This window comes from Ursus americanus, chromosome 16, assembly GCF_024610735.1.
Source record: "Ursus americanus isolate L20-20 chromosome 16, mUrsAme1.1.p, whole genome shotgun sequence".
NCBI classification, from domain to species: domain Eukaryota; kingdom Metazoa; phylum Chordata; class Mammalia; order Carnivora; family Ursidae; genus Ursus; species Ursus americanus.
Window position 1 is genome coordinate 37,792,357 of NC_142142.1, and position 19,591 is coordinate 37,811,947.

Consider the following 19,591-nt stretch of genomic DNA (forward strand, 5'->3'; position numbering starts at 1 on the left):
CCTTACACTTTCAAATCTCCCAGCTTCTCTCGCCAAGTCCTAATCACATCTCTCTGTCTGTATTCATTTCCCTCTCTCAATACACCAAGTATGTTCTATGGCCTTAGGCGAAATTCACAAACACAGTGTCCTGATCCTAAGTATAATGCTGGAAATAGCAATGTAGCTCAGTATGTATAATGATGCCTCAAATTTATACATTCTTTTGCAGTGTACAAAATGCTTTTACATCCACACTGTCTCTTTTGATTCTTGCGGCAAATCTGTGAAGTAGATGATCTTACTCATTCTCTACTTTAAAGATCAGAACTCCATCGTTTGGAATGATCTGGTGACTTGGCCAGGTTAGAGAGCTAGGAAGTGACAGACATCTCAGCCAGGACATCTGTCTAATTCCTGGTCCCGTGTGCTCCTTGGAATGTACAAAGGGAGATTCTTTAGAGGGGAGGGATGACTGCCGCTGCTGAGTTCTCAAAATGGTCTGTGACCATAAAAAACCTAAGAAATGCCGCTGAGCACACCAGCTTCCCCGGGCGGTCCCTCTCGAGATGAGATATCCTGTATCATGCCTTCTTTCCGCTTGTACTTGTGTAAATGTCACAGGATCACTGCGGGGCCACTCAGGCACAGGTGGGGAGCCTTGCTGAGAACGCCTATAGGGAAAGCTGCTTCACCAGAAACACCTTTGTTCTGGTGTCTAGCAAGTTCTGTGCTGTTCATTGTGTTTCCTGGAAAATGCAGGACAGAAATGACTCTACTAGGGAAAGATCAAGGGAATGGGCCACTTGCATCAGAATCACACGAGGGGTTTGTTATAGGTGTTTAGTCTCACCTCCTATCCTACTGATTCAGTCTTAGGGTATCCAGAAATAAGAATTTCTAACAATATCCCAGTTGGGTTATAGACCTACCAAAGTTTGAAAAACACTGGTATAGAGCCATGTGTCTGGAATCAGCTCCATAATTTGGAGGGCTCAGTATAAAATGAAAAGGCAGAGCTCGTTGTTCAAGAATTGTTAAGATTTTCAAGATATTGAGAGCAGAACATTTAACCATGTGCAGGGTCCTTCTGAGTGTAGGGCTCTGTGCGAATAAATACATACCCCAGGTGGATCTTGGACTTTATCATGCTTACAACGCTTCTTGGAAATCTTATTAAAATGCACGTACTGATTCGGTAGGTCTGGCATGGGTCCTGAGAGTCTGCGGTTTTAGTAGGCTCTCAAGTGACACCAATGCGGATGGCTCCTTACCATTCCTTAAATAGCATAAACCTAGAGGTGAAATGTACGAACATTAGGGGCGGGGAAGCACTGAGCTAGCCCCTCACTATGTGGAAGTGTGGTCCAAAAACCAGCAGATCATCATCCCATGGGCGCCTGGTAGAAATGCAGAAACTCTGGCCCCATCTCAGTGGCAATGAATTAGAATGTGCATTTTAATAACATCTCTAGGTAACTAGAACACACGCTAAGTTTGGTCTGGTCCAGGGTGTACTTCAAGACTGCCTCTGGCTTTGGTGACAATACCCGGAAGTCTGAGAGTGAATGAGAAGTACAGAAGTCCAGCCAACAGAGGAAGCTCCTAATGCCATCCCTTCCCTTCGGTTCTTCACAGACTTCCGTGATGGTCGTCCTCTCAGGCTGCCTCACCTGAAATCCAGACTTGGAACCACAGTGGTTTGAAATCCCTGAAGAACAATACACTCCATAGCATATTTTCCTGGTAACACACTTGGGATGTTATTTGTCTTAATTACCTTAAGGGTGGTCCCTGCTCTAAATTATGCTTGGGGGACGCCTGAGCGGCTCAGTTGGTTAAGCATCCCACTCTGGATTTGGGCTCAGGTCGTGATCTCAGGGTCATGAGATTGAGCCCCACGCCGGGCTTTGTGCTGAGTTTGGAGCCTGCTTGAGATTCTCTCTCCCTCTTCTTGGCCCCTCCCTGCTGTCCTGGAATCACTCTTTCTCCCCCCCTCTCTAAAATCAATAAATAAATTAAAAAAAATAAATTTTGCTTGGATCCAAGCAGAGAAACTCTGAAATTCATATTCATGGCTAATGTTTATTGAACACATCTTCTCATATGCTTGGTACTACCCAAGCCTATTATACAGACTATGTTACTGTCTCAAAAATGGGGTGGGTTCGCTTATTGATGCTAGTTTACAGATAGGGTTAAGTCACGCTAAAAAAATATCCAAATTGAAAAAATACCTGAATTGATTAGAATCACTGTGATATTAAGTTGCAGAGTCAGGATTCAGACCCGCTTTATTTTAGTTTGTTTCAAATTCAGTGTTCTCGAATGTCCTTTTAAGCCCTCTCCAACGCCCTCCAACATTTAAATTCAGTGTGCGTCAGAATCATCTGGAAGCCCTGATAACGTACGGATTGCTGGTCCCTCCCTGGTCTGGAGACCACATCCTGAAATCCATTAATTCAGACATCTGGTTTCTGGTGAAACGAGATCTGCAGAGCAAGTGGGCACTAGGAAATGACCCTTGTTTGAAATAGGTTTCCATTACTTTACGGGAGAGAACTTCCTTGTAACCAATATGTTCTGGGAAGCCAGAGCTGAGGCCCAGCTATTTGCTCCTCCAGCCGCTCAAATGGAACCAGACACCAGGTGAATGGCCAGCCGTGGTGCAGGAAATTCTGATCAACAACCTCTACACGGCCTGAATAATTGTTTTTGATGCCCACAGTGGGGGCATCTCAGCCTCTCGATGAATCCGAGAAGACGGTCCTGGGCTTCCTGTGAGTGTCTAATTATTGGAAACTGACTGCAACGAAGTAGTCTCACTGCTTTGCACTGTGTTTCCAGGGCCAAAGATGTTCATTCGCAGATACGCTAACGCTCCGAACGCAGCCAATTCCAGCACGGTTATGCGGCCCCTGTGATATACTACACTGAAAAACTGGCACAGCTTCAGCTGTGGTTTTGGGCACATCCAAGGTCATGTCTACATGTCCAAACTGTCACTGCTGGAGATCAGTCTTGCTGAGTCTCCACGGCATTGCGGCCGGCTTCCGCAGAGATGGATCACAAAGGTAACTTGGCAGCCAACTACTGTCACCTCCTCATACCTGTCCCCATCTATCTGTCCCATTTATCGAGTCTCCACAACAATGCAGAGGAGACAATTCTCCTGGGTTAGAAAAAAAAAGAAAAGAAAAAAAGTAAAAGCAAGCATAATTATTCGCAAAGAATGCCCTGGTTGGTGGGGAGTCAGTAGAAGATTAGGGTGGGAAATTCCATCAACAGGCTCCCATTTTGCAGAGATGGCCCTTAACATAGGTCTACAAAATGACTCCTCAAACACACCACGGTATTTCGGTAATTGACGGTATGATTAATGGGAAGGAGGGAAGGCTTCAAACCCAACTCTCCCTAATCCAGGCAAGCACAGCTGGTCACGGCACTTGTCATCAGGAGATAGTCACAGATCAGGGTGAGATAGGCCAGCAAGGAGGATGGAGAGACAGAAAGAGGTGAAAGTGCCCTGCCCAAACCTTGAAATCCTCTCACCTTTATTTATTTTTTTAAGATTTATTTATTTATTTGAGAGAGAGAGAGAGAGAGAGCGTGGGAGCACAGGCAGGGGGAGGTGCAGAGGGAGGGAGAGAATCTCAATCTGACTCCCCACTGAGTGCAGAGCCCAGACCCAGGGCTCAATCTCATGACCCTGAGACGATGATCTGAGCCAAAATCCAGAGTGGGACACTCAACTGACTGAGCCACCCAGGTGCCCGGCCTCTGGCACCTTTTTCCCAAATTCTTGAGATACACTGGGCTCCCAACCCAAGCAACCTCTCCACGCATCCTGCCAGACAAACAAAGAGAAACAAGCCTTTGCAGACCTAAGCCTTCTGGATTGAGCCCTGGAACTCCCAACTCCCCAACTCCAAACATTTCTCAAATCTAAAAGCCTCCTGTCCTCCAGCCTCAGTGCTGTGCTCACTTCCATCCTCCAGCCCTCTGGCCAGTGGCCATCAGCCTTCAACGTTTGTGTGAATGATCTTCCTCTCCCATCATGTCTGTGTGTGGTCCCCATGGACAGCCCATGGCCTGACCTATGCAATATCCTGGCAGAATCCAGACAGACAGACAGATAGACAGAGCCTACTAGAGATGCTTGTTTATCATTTCACCGATGAGCCACAGGGCTATTCTCAGTCTGCATGTCTGTCTGCACCCTGCTCCTTGGAGAAATTTCTTCTTAAAGAAAGCCTGGTCTATTTGAACCGAGATCATCCAGGGTGTGCGGGTCACATGGATCGGCAATGCATTTTCTTTAATGATGAAAAGGTTCATGTGTAGTTGACCAGAAGAACACCAGCCACACATGCCCATGCTGGACCTCGCACCTGAGCCCAGTATACGGCAGAGAAAGCTGTCACACTTGTCATTTTCTGCAGCTGCATCAATTGTGCCAAAGCTCTAAAAATGCAGCCCTCTATGTCCTTCATTTCTTGCTGATGAATGATGGCTTTATTATACTTGCTGCATTTATACATTGAGGAGTAGCAAAAAAAAAAAATGATTAAGCAAGCCCAGGATGAGGGGTTGCAGAGATAAAACCATAAAAGTATGGACTCAGGGCATCAAGCTACTTCTGGATCTGGAATGAAATGAGAAAGGGAGGGAGATGGTGAGTGCGTGTCTAGAAACTGGAAGAAAATAGAGAAAAAGTATCTGCTTGGAATCTTCTAAGGAGAGACAAAGAGAGTGTTGAAATAAAGGGAAGGATTATTAAAGAAAGAGAGAAAAATCCAGGCTTGGCCTTTCTTAAACACCCTGCCTGAAGATCTGAGGACTATAATGGATCCAGACAGTGGGTAATCCAACCATTCCTTCTATCAAATGGTCCTTTAACTGCTTTTGAAAAGCAACACGTCTCAAGCAACGCTTGAGACTACAGTGAAATAAGAGCTTCCGCCCTTCACAGCACCTGGTCACAATCTCTTCTTATTGCAGAGAAATGCTCCAGCTGCCCCTAAATTTGGTTCCTCTGAGCATTTGGCTGGTGCCCTGCCCCTCCCCGCAAGCTTCATGGAGAATCGATGCGATGTGGATGGCTGAGAAATACCACCACCCAGTCCCACAGAGTTGGCATGGGCGTCTTCCAGACCTGTTCCTGGGGGGAAACCAACAAACAGACGAAGCCAGATGCTTTATCACCGACCTGCTGAAAATTCAGACATCACTGGTACCTTAGCTCTTTATTGCAGAAGAAGTCTTCCCTAGTGGGGTTGCTAATTTTGCCCCTACTAGGGTCTAAACTCAGGTTGATACTTATAAAATTGTTTGGGATCCTAGTGAGACAAAAACACTGAACTTAACTGGCCTTAAGTTCACACTGGCCTTGAATCCCTCAACTATGACTGTTTTGCTTTACATTAAAAAGAAAAACAGATGCATGTTAGCAAATCTTTCTTAGTTATGAAGACAACAAAGCTGTCCATGCCATGCCTGGGTAGAAGCAAAATCTTAGAGGAGAAAGAACTGGGGGTAAAACCCAGCCGTGCACATGCCGCCCTGGGAGCTCACACTGCTGCCGGGTAGTTGTGGTCTAAGGGAGGCGGTGGAGAGAGGCAAGAGAACAGGTTCTGAACTCAGACTGCTGGAATCAAAGTCCCAGGTCTGTGCTTATTGCCTCTCAATAAGCCCTCCGAACCTCTCTGAGTTTCACTGCACTCATCTGCAATGGAAATAACATTTTCTCCTGCATGGGGTTAATGAGAGATTGAATGGAACCATGCATGTAAATGCATGGCTTTGCATGTAGTCAAAACTCCCCAAACAATGCAAGTCTACAATCTATCATATATCCTGCTTTCCCATCTTCCATGCATGTATATTGCATCACTAACTAGACGGAAGTTCTTGAAAGCAAGGGCCACGCCTTATTTTTCTCATGTGCCCCTACACGACATCCTGTTGAGTACAGAGTAAGCATTCAATAAATATCCGTTGATGGGTTAATTTTTGTTTAAATTCTCTCACCTTCCACAAACTCCTGAGAAGTAAAAGATCACGGAGGCTGTGTCCAGAAAAGCCCTTGGCTGTAAGGGTTAAGGACTCTGCCTGCATTTACAACATAAAAAGCACACAAATCCATGGCTGCCCACTCACTCTTTGAGGGCATCCAAACAGTGGGATCTATCACCTTCTACTTCTCTAAAGTCTTGAAGATAAATCCGGAAGGCTTGGCTTTGTGGACGTCTGAGAAGTGTTCTCCATAAGCACACCTATCCATCTGTCCTTCCTGTCCAAGTCAAATAAAGTAGCATCCTCTCAAAAAAGCTGCTGAGCTCGGGGGGCCATGACTTGTCTGAAATGAATGGCGTAACATTGTGATTTGTGCCAGTGGCAAAACCCCGATGCCAGCTCAAATGCTAAAGGGCCTTGGGACTACCCAGTAGGTCATACCACGTTTCTAAGCCACAGCTCCCACAAGCCATTTCCTTATTCAATAGCTGCGTCACATGTATGTAGCAATGCGGGTGATGGGTCATCTTGCTCTCGTCATACAACCATAGAGAAAAGCAATAGAGCCTTTTTTTTCCCCAGGTGACCAAAGCCAAGCAGCCAGGAGGCATTTTTTTTTTTTCTCTCATTCCTTTTCCTGACATATACAAAATCGTCCAAACATAGGGGAGAGTCCCCTGACCCCCTTGTTAAAAACCAACATTCCCTAGGTGAGGGAACCCAGAAATGCTGAGGGAAAGTTTAGCGGAAGTTCATGTGGGACGTCATCTGGCATTTGAGCCCTGGGCTTCAGCGAATGATCTCCTGCAAAGCCTCATCTCAGCTGCCACCCCGACAGCTTTAGGCAAGATGTGTATGGTGTATGGACTACTTCTTACTGTTACCTGACACTCTGTTCGCATGTAGGATTCAGTAACTTACTGTATTTGGAATGGCCTTCCTCACTGTGTGTTAGACAAGTTCCTATCCCCTATCAAGGGCAGTTTTAAATATTGTTTTCTATCCCCACTACCCTTCCTCTGCAAAAATGTTTACTCCCCCATCAATGTTCTCCAGACATATTTTTATCCTGGTGTGTATTTCCGCTTATGGTCCATTTTCCTGTGATAGGTGGAATCTGGGAAGGCAGGAAGTAAATACTTGTTTTTTTATTCCCAGGACTCCTGGTTACTTTCGGGGCAATTTGGATCTTGTGAGAGTCAGGGTGGCCATTGAGGTGAGAAGGCACTTGCTAAATACAAGAGGGTAAGCACAGCCTTCCAGGCAGAGGGAAGAGCATAAGCAAAGTACAATGGAGCTTTAAAATTCCTGGTATGTTTGCAGAAGGTTGAAAATTTGGACTCTTTAGGCTCTCTGGCTTTGGGAGAAGAGAAAAGTTAGGGGAGATGAAGCCAGTGAGTGAGTGCACTGCTATTTCTGTGTCCCCTCGATCCACCGCAGACTGACCAATGTGAATCACATCAGTAGGGTCCTCTGTCCTCCAGCTTCCCATTGGGTTAGGCTGATGGGAAGCAGTGGCAGGAGATGGGGTGGAGGAGGTAGGAGAGAGGCTGCCACAGGCGGTCAATGTCCCTCTGTCAAAGATGACAGCCACTGGCCAGTGGGCCTCTTCATGCAGCCCTCTCTCTCTGGTGGGAGCTGTGACCTCCTCCTTTTTTATCCCCTCAGCCCTGCAGGTGTTAATGATGCCCTCCTATCCTAGCCATGCAGTCCGGACTCCCCCCTGCATTTTTCCTACACTCGGGCTCCAACTTTGCAAATATCCACTTTATTAAACTCTCCTCAAATTACTCGATTTCAGCATGCCATCCTTTTTCCCTGCAGGAACCCTGACTTTGGCAGGTAGATTGTGCAGTACGCTGTGTGGAAGATTTTTTTAGTTTATCCTGAAGACAAGAAGGACCAGAGAACCAAAGTGAAAACATTGCAGTGGCTACCTTAAAAAATTACCGATGGCTATAAAAGGCACCAAAATTGATCTTGTCCCTTTGTCTTCCAGTGAGTGGCCCTTCCCAGCATGGAAAGAAATGTGATTCCAGGGATTGAATCTGCCTGCAAACTTTTTGTTTCTTTTCTTTGTCTCCTATCCTGGTCCTCCCCAGCTGATCCATGCAAAGCCTGCACCCAAGATGAAGCTTCATCCTGAAGAAGCTGGACCCAGACCAGCAGGGTATAAGTAGGGAGCACACAACTAAATATTATCCAGTCCAAACACTTATCGCAATGACACTAGGAAAACCGGGACTCGCTCAGTTCAAGTGGGGTGGACAATACCTGTTAGACATGTAGTACCATGCTGGACAAGGGGTCTGGAAGTACCCACCTCCTCCCAAGCTCAGGGCCAGGAGCGGCTAAGAAAAATGTACCAGTCTAGCAGGCCTTGTGCCCAGGAGTCCGCCTCAGGTGAACTAGCATGGTGTCGCTCTGGCTCCAGCTCCGGGACTAGCCCCAACTCCAATTCCTTGTGGAGACAACTCTCAATCCCTCTCCCAGGCCTGGATCCTGCCTCTAGCGCCCCTCCCATCACCGATGAAGACCACCTGTAGTTAGGGCTTGAACATCCCCAGGATGGGAAGAACTTCATGGCCTGCAAAGCCAAAACCACATCCTAGACCAGGGGCAGCTGACGTCTTCCTTCCTGCCGGCAAGTGTGAAGGCCGACACCCAGGCAGTTCTGACCAATCCGAAACAGGCTGCCTTTCTACCTGGTCCTCACCCTGGAGACTGTGTACGTGCATGACCCTGTGTCGGGGGGAGGGTGGGCCGGAATGAAAGCAATCCAGTTTGAGGCCAGAGCTCTTCTTTTCATCCCCTAGGAAGGAAGAGACGGTCTGCTACCTCAAGCTCCCACAGCACACTAGAAGAAAGAACAGGCCAACTAAAGCTAGAATTCCAAAATGACAGAGCTCCTGGATTGGAGGAGACTTCTCTGTTTTCTCACTAAATGACCTGGCCACCCATTATCTCCCCTCTTTGCAGCGCCATTGTGTCTCCAGGGACTGCCCAGGGCCCACCTGGGAGTCAGGGGCAGCGGTAAGCCAGCCGTGCCCCTTCCACCACCTGAGAGGCTGTTCCACAAAGCTGGAACAGAGGAACAGAACCAACTCGGAGTTGCACGCCGGGCAGCTGCGAGGCTCTGCTGGCCTGTGAAGAGAGAGGGAGAGTCTCCAGGGTCCAGAAAAACAGCGTTTGCTACAACAAGGAAATATGAAAATAATTAAGTGGAAAGCGGCTAACTGGACCTCTCCAGATAGCTAATCTATGTGATGTGATGCCTTAGGAGGGACAGGGAGTATCCCCCAGAAAGACAGAAGCTCCCCTTGAAGGAACAGCCTTGGCCCGGGCCCACTGCCCCTCTGCATCCTCAGGCCCCAGGTGGAAGACCTCCCCGTTTGCATGTTTTCTGTCAGATTGCTTTGTCCTGTGACAGTCGTTTGTTAGAGGACCTCCCTCTTAGCGGAGTGCCAGTCTCGCACACTGGTTTATTGTTAAAGGCGTCTGTGGGCCAGCGTCGGCGCCCTCCCCTCCCCTCTCCCCTTCTCTGTCATAAACGGAAGTTGGCTACATGGAGGAGTGCAGGGGGGAGGAGGGCCAACTGGCACTCTTAGCCAATTTCATCTTGCTCATGTACCAAGGATGGTGAGAAGCCTTAAAAATACCTTTCCTAGGGGCGCCTGGGTGGCTCCGTCAGTTAAGTGTCTGCTCAGGTCATGATCCCAGGGTCCTGGGATGGAGCCCCTCATTGGGCTCCCTGCTCAGTGGAGAGCCTGCTTCTCCCTCTCCCTCTGCCTGTTGCTCTGCCTACTTGTGCTCTCTATCTCTCTGTCAAATAAATAAAATGAAAAATCTTCAAAAGAAAAAAAAAAAAAAAAAAAACCTTTCCTAGGCCAGAAGACCTAGAAAAACATCTCCCAGGTATGTTTACCTAAGGGAAAGACACACCTGTTGTTCTGCCTTAATTCCTGGAGGGAAAGGGTGTCCAGCCTCAGGTTAGACCAGGTCTCCAGAGCAGAGATGTGTCAGCCTGCCACGGGGATCCGAAGCATGGAGCCAGAGAATGGTGAGGAAAGGAGGCAGCAAACGGGGCCTGGATCCCTGGTTCTTGATCCTCTATAATGTCCCCACCTGGGCAGGACATGGCCCAGTGTTCAGCCCAGCTTCCTCGGGTCTGTGCCTCTCCAGGTTTCTGTGCGGTTCTGCTTTGAACAGTCCCCATCTGGAGCTCTTTGTAGGGCTGCCTTGAGGCCACAGAGCCCCTTTGCACTCACTCACAGAACTGGAAGTCTGGGAGCCTGTGCCCCCCCGGGGTAGCCAGCAGCAGGCTGGGGAGGAGTGGGGAAGCCGCTCTCCGTACTTGCCAGAGTCCCTTCGCACATCCAACGGAAGCCGCACTCCTGGATGTTTGCCTGAAATTGAGCCTCTCCTTGGCTTCTTGCCCTTCTCTGCCCTGCTTCTCCCACTCTCTCTGGGTTTCTCCTGGGAGCACTTCCTTAATAAGTCCCTTCAACACAAACTCCCATCCCCAGGGCCTGCTTCTGGGGCTCCAGAACTGAGACAGCCCTATTTGTAATGCTCACAAAGTTTTTGTGATCAGAAGGAGAAACCCTAAAGGAAAGGGCAATGCTCCAGAGGCTGCAGGAAGGTGCTAGAGGGAAGCAGACTGCCCTGTATAGGGCACTGGGTGGGTGGCAGGGGGTATCCTGGGCTCCAAAGAGAGGAGATGGGGCGGGGAGAGCCAGAAATCAACAAGAGCCAACAGGGAGGCGGGGCCATCTAGGGACACTGACACCAAGGGGAATACAATCTAGGCAGGTGTAAGTGTGGAAGGAGACAGCTGGTGAGGATTTCAGGTGTGTAGTGGGGGTGGATGGCGGGGGGCGGGGAGCAGGAAGGGTGTGCACTGGCAATCTCACGGAGGCAGGAGCCCTGGGCTCCTGTGGAATCACAAATACGTCTGCGTAAACAGAGAACAGGTGGGAAGGTATTCTCCATAAGTAGAAAACGGAGTCTAAAGCCAGGAAAGTGGAGACTGGGGCAGATGTTTAGGGTCTGGTCTGATAGAAGTAGGGGCTCTGGGGGGGGGGTGCAGAGGGAGTTGGCATAAGCAGGAAGGCTGCAGTCATCTTAGAGAGGGCCTAGAATGTTTCCGTGTATAGCACTGAACTGCATTTAAGGGGTCTGGGGAGGTGGCTGGCATGAGGAAAATCACTTTGGGGAGCAATGCAGGAGAGAGAATACAGCCGAGGTTGGGAGCCAGCCACTGCCAGAAACAACATAAATGCTGAGGTGTCCTCTTCTCAAGAAGGTTTTCCCTTCCCAACTATGCCGGATCTTATTCGTGCATCACATATCTGAACGCAGGCTTTCCTGTGGACAGGATCGAGTTAAACTGGGCTGATGGGAGAGATTGTGCTAAGGGCTGTCTGTGAATCACAGGACTCTCCCCTATTCTGCAACCCATTTAATAACCTTTGCCCTCCCAACGACCCTGTCCCCAGGCTTACCCTTCTCTTTCTCATTCTTTACCCTTCACGTCTAGTTGTTACTCCAAAGATGCGGACTAACTAAGGTGTGTAAGAATCGGTTTAAACAGAATTATCTGTTTATTGGCAAATGTTCACTGAGCACCTGCTACATGCCATGCATTGTGTTAAGCACTCCACATGATACCGAGACAAACGAGACAGACACAGACAGACATTCCGCTCATGCAGAAGAGAGGCAACGAAAAGCAGATCATCATGAAGTGTGAGTCTCCTATGAGCGGATACTACAGGGTGTTGTGCAGAAAACGGGTGGGTGCTCAGGAATCTACCCTCGCCTAAGGGGTCAGGGCAAGCCTTGCAGAAGTGGTGCTTTTGCTGAGAACTTTACAAACCAATATAAATTTGGTGCTTGGAGGGTCCTGAGAGATGGTCTACCACCCTACAGGTAAGAGTCTGAGGTTAAATCTATACAGTTACTTCATGCCTGAGCCTATGGCTGTGTGGCTATTCGATTCAAGAATGATTGGGGATAAGAATCTGCATCTCTTGATTCCTTAAACCAAGATTTAAAAAAAAAAAATTAGTGATTTCTGAGGCTAGTGGATTCCAAGAGAGATTCTGTAATGAACATTCTGAAAGCTTGACAAGGCACTGGGTGTTACTCAGACTTTAACAAGATCTCTACCATCTGGAAGCTGCCATGAATTAGTATATTTTATCTGATATAACCTCAGCTTGCATGTTCATATTTAAGAGAAGCAGTAATCATGCCCAGAGCTTTTGGTCTAATTTCCATGGAGTCGAACGAGCTGGGCCCTTGTTTTATTATCTAATCTGCCGTGACAAGCCTGAGGCCTTAGACTTTGTGTGACTCAGTTTTTTATATGTGTCAAAGGGGGGAAAGTGCGCCTGCCCACTCAACTCTTATGGCTGTCACGAGGGTCAAAGCAGGTAACACAGGAAGTATATGAAGGACTCTAAAGAACAGGGAGGGGTTAATGATTTTTTAATATTTACAAATCTTCTGTGTAAAAATACAGTCGCCCCGACTCTTCGGATATCCCAAATAACCGAACGCCTGCCTACGTCACCCTGCTCAACATTAAACATTCTATTACTGTGTTTCCAGAACTGTGGAGATGTGGTACTCACTCTTTGGGACCATATTTCCTTGCTCCATATTTCCCGAGCTTAGGATACAAACAGCTACTTAACTGGAAGAAAGTAGGGCCACTGCAGGACAAACAGCAGACAAACAGCAGTTCGATTTTAATCCTGAAAGTACAGCGCTCACCCCGGAACCCGAAGCAGGAAACCCTGCAGAGGGTCCTTCACTCTGGCCCATGTGCCCACGCTGGCAGGAAGCCCGGCACAGCCCTGACAGTGATGCCGGAGATGGAAAGGAGGTGGCGGGGGTGCAGAAGCAAAATTGTCACCCAACCGAGTCAGTCCTCTGAGCGCTAGGGCTGTCTTGGCCGCCTCTGCTGCCATAATTTCTTCACCCGGCACTGAGCAAATAATTATCCAAGTCCTTTACAGAAACTCTCCGTGCCTTTGGTGGTGTTCTCTATTAAGTGATCTCTATAGGAAGGAATTCTAGCTGCGCTGTAGGAGAGCCAGTTCTTTCTCTGCATAAAGTACTGCCTGATCTTGACCCAGCAAACTCAAATCATTCCTTAATCTCGCTCAGATCGACCCCCCTCAGAAGCCCAGGAAGCGGGGGTGTGTGGAGGGATCCAATGTGGCCTCACCCGGATGGTGGGTAGCACCACGGTCTCCTAACTGGGCTCTTGCCTCCAGTTGGAGCCCTTCTAGCTAATTCTCTTGCTGCCTCTTTTCTAGCAAAACCATTGGACTCATTTATTCGAAACCCTTCAGTGGCTCCCACGGCTTTCAGTATGAAGCTACAACATTACAGGACGACATACCGGGATGCCCTTGGCCTTGTCTAGACCCATCACCTTGCACAGGACCCACATCACAGCATGTGATTACAGTTTTCTCGCAGATTCCTCCATGCCGCGTGCCCTGCCATGACTCCAAACCGTGTCACATGCTGTCCCCTCTATCTAGAACATCCCTTGCCACCTTATCACCCCCCACACGCCTGCTTTTACAAGGGTCCCTCGGCTGTACCACACCTGCACCGACAGCCACACACCCCAGCGCCTGACACACCTCCACCACATCGCCTACCAAGCCCTATGGCACTTGGGAAGGCAGGACCAATGTATTTTCTTTATCTTTATTATTTTGACCTCCTCCCCCTGAGACCAGTTGTGTTACCATGGTACCTAGCCCATTATCACTGTCTGTTCGTAAATATCTGTTGCTAGAAGCAAACGCACACTGCAGCAGGCATCTATCCTAAACCAGGTGTCTTTGAGACAATAGCTGGCCTCAGGCACAACCCAAACACTGGAATCTCTCCAACTCTTCTCCATGGTTACTCGTCCAGGCTGCCAGGAGCCTGACATGCCTGCACGTGCAGCACGGGTGAGCCCCGCTACCAGAAGTCACCAAGACGCGGGGCACGCTCCACAAACGCTTGCAAAACGAGAAGGAAGGGTGCAACAGATATTCCATGAAAGCCTTTTGTTAATTAAGCAGACAAATATGAGCTCAAACTTTCCTCGTGCGTGACCGCACGCAGAGTCCTGCCACATATCATTGTATCTCGTGGAATCATCAAAACAAAGGCGGATGCTGAGACAAAGCTCTCTCCTCAGACCCAGGACTAGGAAATGTGTGATTGTAGGCAAGTCATTTCACCTCCCTGGACGTCCGTTCCCTCATCTGTACAAGACAAAGGGACCTCGGAGGGCCTGGCCGCTCTGTGTAACTCTCCAGGTCTGCGGTCTGCGCCACCAGAACGCCTTCCCTAGTCTGTGATGGGCAGAGCTGTCTGAAACCCTTAAGTGCTCCTCTCTTCGCCAAGGTGAACAGAGAGAGGACAGGTTAGGAGGTTAGAATAGAAAGTGGAGGAGAATTGTGAGAGCAAGGATGCCAATTACTCAAAATGCAATAAAGGCAAACATGACTTCACTTCTTATGCAAATTCTCGAGAGAAAGAGGGGGGAAAGTGTAAAGGAGCATATTTTCTTTCACCTCAGCAGGACACAGGAGAATCAAATAATATTAATTAGAATTTAAATGCATGGAATAAAATTAGCAACATGATTGCTCCTTTCATTGAAATTATCAAGAAAAGCACAAAAAAGTCAGAGGGATGAAAATGTAGTTCTTTCCCCTTCTTTCCACTTGGGAAACATTCCACTCTTAAGTCTTGTGACTTTATAAGGCATCCCCTAGCATTTCCCAAACAAAGCTCACCAGGTCTCATGATTGAGCTCTGTCTCTTTCCTCCTACCCCACTCATGAAATGATCGCTAGACGCAAGTGGTCCTGTCTGCCAAGATGATTTCCTATCATTGGTCACCTCTGAGCTCCTTTCTCTTGAGAATATTTAGTCTTGAAACAAGTCTCCTACTCCCCAAGTCCTGACAGCCTCTGGAATTAGGTACTTCTCATTAAGAATAGGATTTTAGCTTCATCAAAACCTGTTAAAAATGCTCAGTTATCAGCAGAACACCCAAAGAGAAAATGAACGGCAATACTTTATCCGCAGGAGCTAACGTTGTTCTTAATAAATAACCTGAGCCAAACTGCCCCCAGAAAATTCAGGAAAAGGGAAAAAGGAATAGGGTAAAGGAAAGGGTGGGGCAAGACATACTACTCTCTCAGCATCCCTGACATTGTCTTCCAGGGTTGTGGCCATATGCTCTTCGTACCTCTCATACTCTTTACGTTCTTCTTCCTTGTCTTTCTAATACAGCCATATGAAAAACAAATCGAAATGACTGGTGGAGGGAGGCAACTATTCTGTGTGTGTGTTGAAGAAAAAACAGCCAATCGTAATAAAAATCTACTTTTCATTTCCTAGCAAGTCTTTTTTTCAATGACTTAGATCTACAGGAGACAGAAAGCGGCAGATTGATCCAAAGCTGACATTACTTCCAGGCAGGCATGGAAAACCCACCCAAGGTCTGTATTTAGGAATTCCATCTTAAGTTCTATTTCTCCTGTCTTAAAAGTGAGGATAGAAACGCAGAGGATATAAATGATTGGGTCAGGTTTCCCAGAGTCCTCATGAAAGAGCTCATTTAGAATCAGCAAGACCTGGACAGGCTCCTGGTGCCTCTTCTCTATCCCTCTGTTATTTTATTGGAGATGAAGCCAAACACTTTACATCAATACATGTGTAAGAGACTGGAAAACTACTCTCTAGGTTGGCTCTAAACTATCATTGGAGACCCAACAGTGATGACACTTCTTACCCAGACGTGTGCATTCTACAGTACTGCTCTTTCAGAATGCAAACAGTTTAGGATACCAATCCCTATATGAAGACCTCCACATCTCTCTTCTAGAATACATGGCCAAATAGACTCTACCTGCCACCCCACCCCCACATACATACTGCTTCTTTGTAAACTGTGTTTTCCCAGAAGCACTGTACAAAGAGACGTCCTCCATGCCCAATCCCATCAGTCCGTGCCCAAGGACACCTGTTAGCCCTGTCCAGAGAGCTGCTGACCTTTGCCAGCTATTTGCACCTGCAGGATCTTCCGGCATGTCTGGCTGGCTGGGGGAGCTCCTCCAACTAAAACCCACAACTATAACCCACTGGGAGATGCTCTGTGGCTCTGGTTCCTATAAGAAGGCGAGATACATCTATACAGCCTGGGGCCGGCCCAGCATGAGCTGAGGCCTGTCCCCGGGGAGGCAGCCTCTGTCATTTTGCTCTCTGTTCCCCGAGTAGCTTCTAAATGTTCCCGTGAGGGAAGTGACAGTTGATATGTAACATTTTGTATACATATTCAAAAGACATTTATTATGTGTAGGACATTGTTTAGAAATTGCTCTACTATTTGATTTGTGATAAATGATTAGTAAACATGTTTATCAAAGTAAATAAAACCCGTGGAGTGATTTCAATTGGATTAATATGCATTAGTGTCTGGGAAACCTGAAAAGCAAACCACCCTAGAAAGACCCAGGGTGTCATTTGTCATGTGTTTCCCCTCTCCTTCTCCCTCCTGCCCATCCCTCTGTACCCAGACTTTATCTTCAGCCCTGCCCCGCCTTCTTCCAAAGGCAAACTGATGGTCACCATCAGGGGAAAGTGGAGGGCATACGGACGAGCTTGCCCCAAAGGAAGCACACTGTGTGTCCCCAAAAGCCTGAAAAGAGTGTAAAACTTTCAAAGGGTCACTTCCTTTGTGGGAATGCCGCTTAGTTCAGTCACTTAGAGGAAGAAAGGTGGATGTAGGCCAGAGCTAGGCTCTGGAACTTGCAGACCATAAACCTAGACATCACTAAGCCTGCCGGCATGACATCCTTTCTCCTATTAATAGCAACTTCTTCCATTCTGCTCGCCCCAGAAAACGAAATGAATGAGGCTTGGCTGCAAGTGTAGGAGAGAATAAAACCCAGGATGGCAATAAATCGGAGCGCAGAGTGGCAGACACTGTAATCCGCTGGAATGACGCTCTGGCTCAAGGAAAAGAACCTCTTTGGGGAACCAGTGAAGGGAATCAATGCCCATAAAAGCATCCGAGGCAGCAAGCAACAGCAGAAAAGATAGATACTGTTGACCAGGACATGCAGCAGATTGCAGGTTGTAAAACAAAATAGAAAGTCGTTAAAACGGCGGGCAAAGGGCACAATCGTGTGATGTGAATGTCACGCGGGACGTGTGTTATAAGGAGCTCAGGACTTGCCATCAGTCTGAAGGTCAGAATTGCCAAGACTCTGTCTGCACGGCCTTGGGATCCTACCCTATCGATGCTTCTCTATGCACAAACCACGGAGAGGGGAGCGATGGTTGGTATTTATTGCCACTTATGTAATAGGTCTATTTGGAAACACATTCTGACCAGCTTATCAGGATATTAATACATCACAGGCATATTGAGCTGTATTCATTTAGGGTTCAGGTTGCTTTATCCAAAGACTTTCCTGGGAAGCGTGCCAGGGTACGTTTTCTGGAACGAGTCCCCTTTTCCACCTCATTCTCCACCTTTTGATCCAGCAGAGGGCAGAGTCAACCCATAAGACTCAGCCTCAGGGACCCCGTGGGGGTAGTTTGCGGTAGGAGAAGGGGTCAGAAAAGCAAAAGAAACAAATACATTCTTCATCCTGTAAGGTGAAGGTGGGGACACTTTCTGGAATTTTCAGGACAAAGGAATGAGAATAGGAACCAAAACTGAGCAACTGAAAGTGCCCTGAGTGTGCTGTGCCTCAGTTTCCCAACCTGCCGAAGGAGCCGATGAGGGAATCATAAATTAAACCACATTTTACAGATCACAGAGAGCACCTCTAGCAACACGGGAGGGGCAGCTGGCAAAGAGAAGGGATGCAAAGTCCACAACCCGTGAAGAGGAGGAAAAGAAACATTCAGAAGGCTTCTTTGCTCTGCCATTGCCTCCCTCTCCCCTGGTCCCTTTGTACGGCTCTTTCTCCTCCTGCATTCCAATTCTTGCTCTCTTTCTGCTTTTCTTCCTTTGCTGCCTTGCCTACCCTCCCCAGCTCCTCTCCTCTTGGGAGAAATAAAAGTAAAACCCCAAACAACTCCTAGGGGGAAAATGACAGCAGCTGCTTCCTCCCCCTGCTCCTGCCCCCGCATGGGAGGTAGCTGTGAAGTCCCGGCACACTGCCAGCCGTGGTGAGAGCTTTGATTTCCAATCTGATCGCCTCATTTTGTCAGCCTCTGCACACCGCAAACAGCTCAGTCCCCATCTATCACAGAGAAGAAGGGGTGACGGAGGGGAGAAGAAGAAAGAGCCACCTTCGTCTCCCACAGTGAATACCCAGTGCTGGCATCCCTCGTCACCCTCAACACTGTCCCTGTAACTCAGCACCTAGCTACTAGGAAGTCACTCGCCACAGCTGGGTGCAGAAACACGCCATCTCCCTGCTATTGTTCCCTGCGCTCTCGTACCGACAATTTCGATCCATCCGACTTTTCTTCTAGAAGAATTGATGGATTCAGGGTCCTCTTGATCTTGGCTGTTCGTATTTCTGTTCTCGTCCACATGCGTTGGCTCTCACTACACAGAGAGCTGGACCCCTGCTTCCACTCAGCCCCCTATTCTCTCACATCACCCAGCAGTGCTCGTGGGGACTTGAGATACTTATAAAATGGGATGTTGCCCCTTTTCTGGGCTGGGCTCCTTCCTCTGCCAACAGCCCACACATCTCTTCCCACCCTGGACCCCAATCTCTGTCTGTCCCTACTTACCTACCAGCACGCTATCCCCTCTTCTACTTCCCCAAGTCTTGTGGGGACAGGAGACTTAGTCTAACTTCCTCAGGCCTCAAGGGAAACGGTATTTATTTATTCAGTCAGTCACCAAAACAAGTGTTTTGTATCCCTACTGTGTGAAAGTCAGTGTGCTAGGGGCTAGGGACACAAAAGTGAACAACAGGACAGTGTGCCTATTGCATACGGCTTGAAAGGCACAGGGAACACACTTGTAGATTCCTTTTTTTTTTTTTTTAATTTATTTGAGAGAAAGAAAGAGAAGCAGACTCTCCACTGAGCAGGGAGCCTGAGGTGGGGCTTGATCCCAGGACCCTGGGATCTCAAAGTGAGCCAAAGGCAGGTGCTTAACCAACTGAGCCACCCAGGAGCCCCTCACTTATGGTGTTTTCAACTGCATTTTATAAATAATGATCTACCCCCACGATTATTGAAAACAAGCTCTGCAGATTTTCTTGATGTGTAAAGATGAGGACCGCACGGAGAATGGCTGGAGAGTAGGCTTTGGGTAGGAAACAAATATATAAAAAACTGGGGCGAGTAAGCAAAGACATTTTCATGAAGGGTGTTCTGTGTTGTTGCCCTAAGGAATCTGTAAAACAACTGCAGGTACAAAGAGTTTCAAACAGGACAGGAAGGTACACAAATCTGTGTTCTGAGGCCATCGCTGCCCATGGGAGAGCGGGTTGGAGAAGCAGAGATCGCATTTACGAGGCCGTCATTTGCAAGGCCTGAGGTAGGGCAAGGCTCTGGGGTTGGAGGTGGGGGACAGAGACAAGGGACGTTT

At 48.0% G+C, this 19,591-nt stretch overlaps 1 protein-coding gene across 6 annotated transcripts in view; it reads right to left on the bottom strand.

Moving 5' to 3' along the window:
• Positions 1 to 19,591, bottom strand: part of NTM (neurotrimin) — a 929,604-nt gene that overhangs the window by 173,690 nt on the left and 736,323 nt on the right. The window lies entirely within an intron of this gene.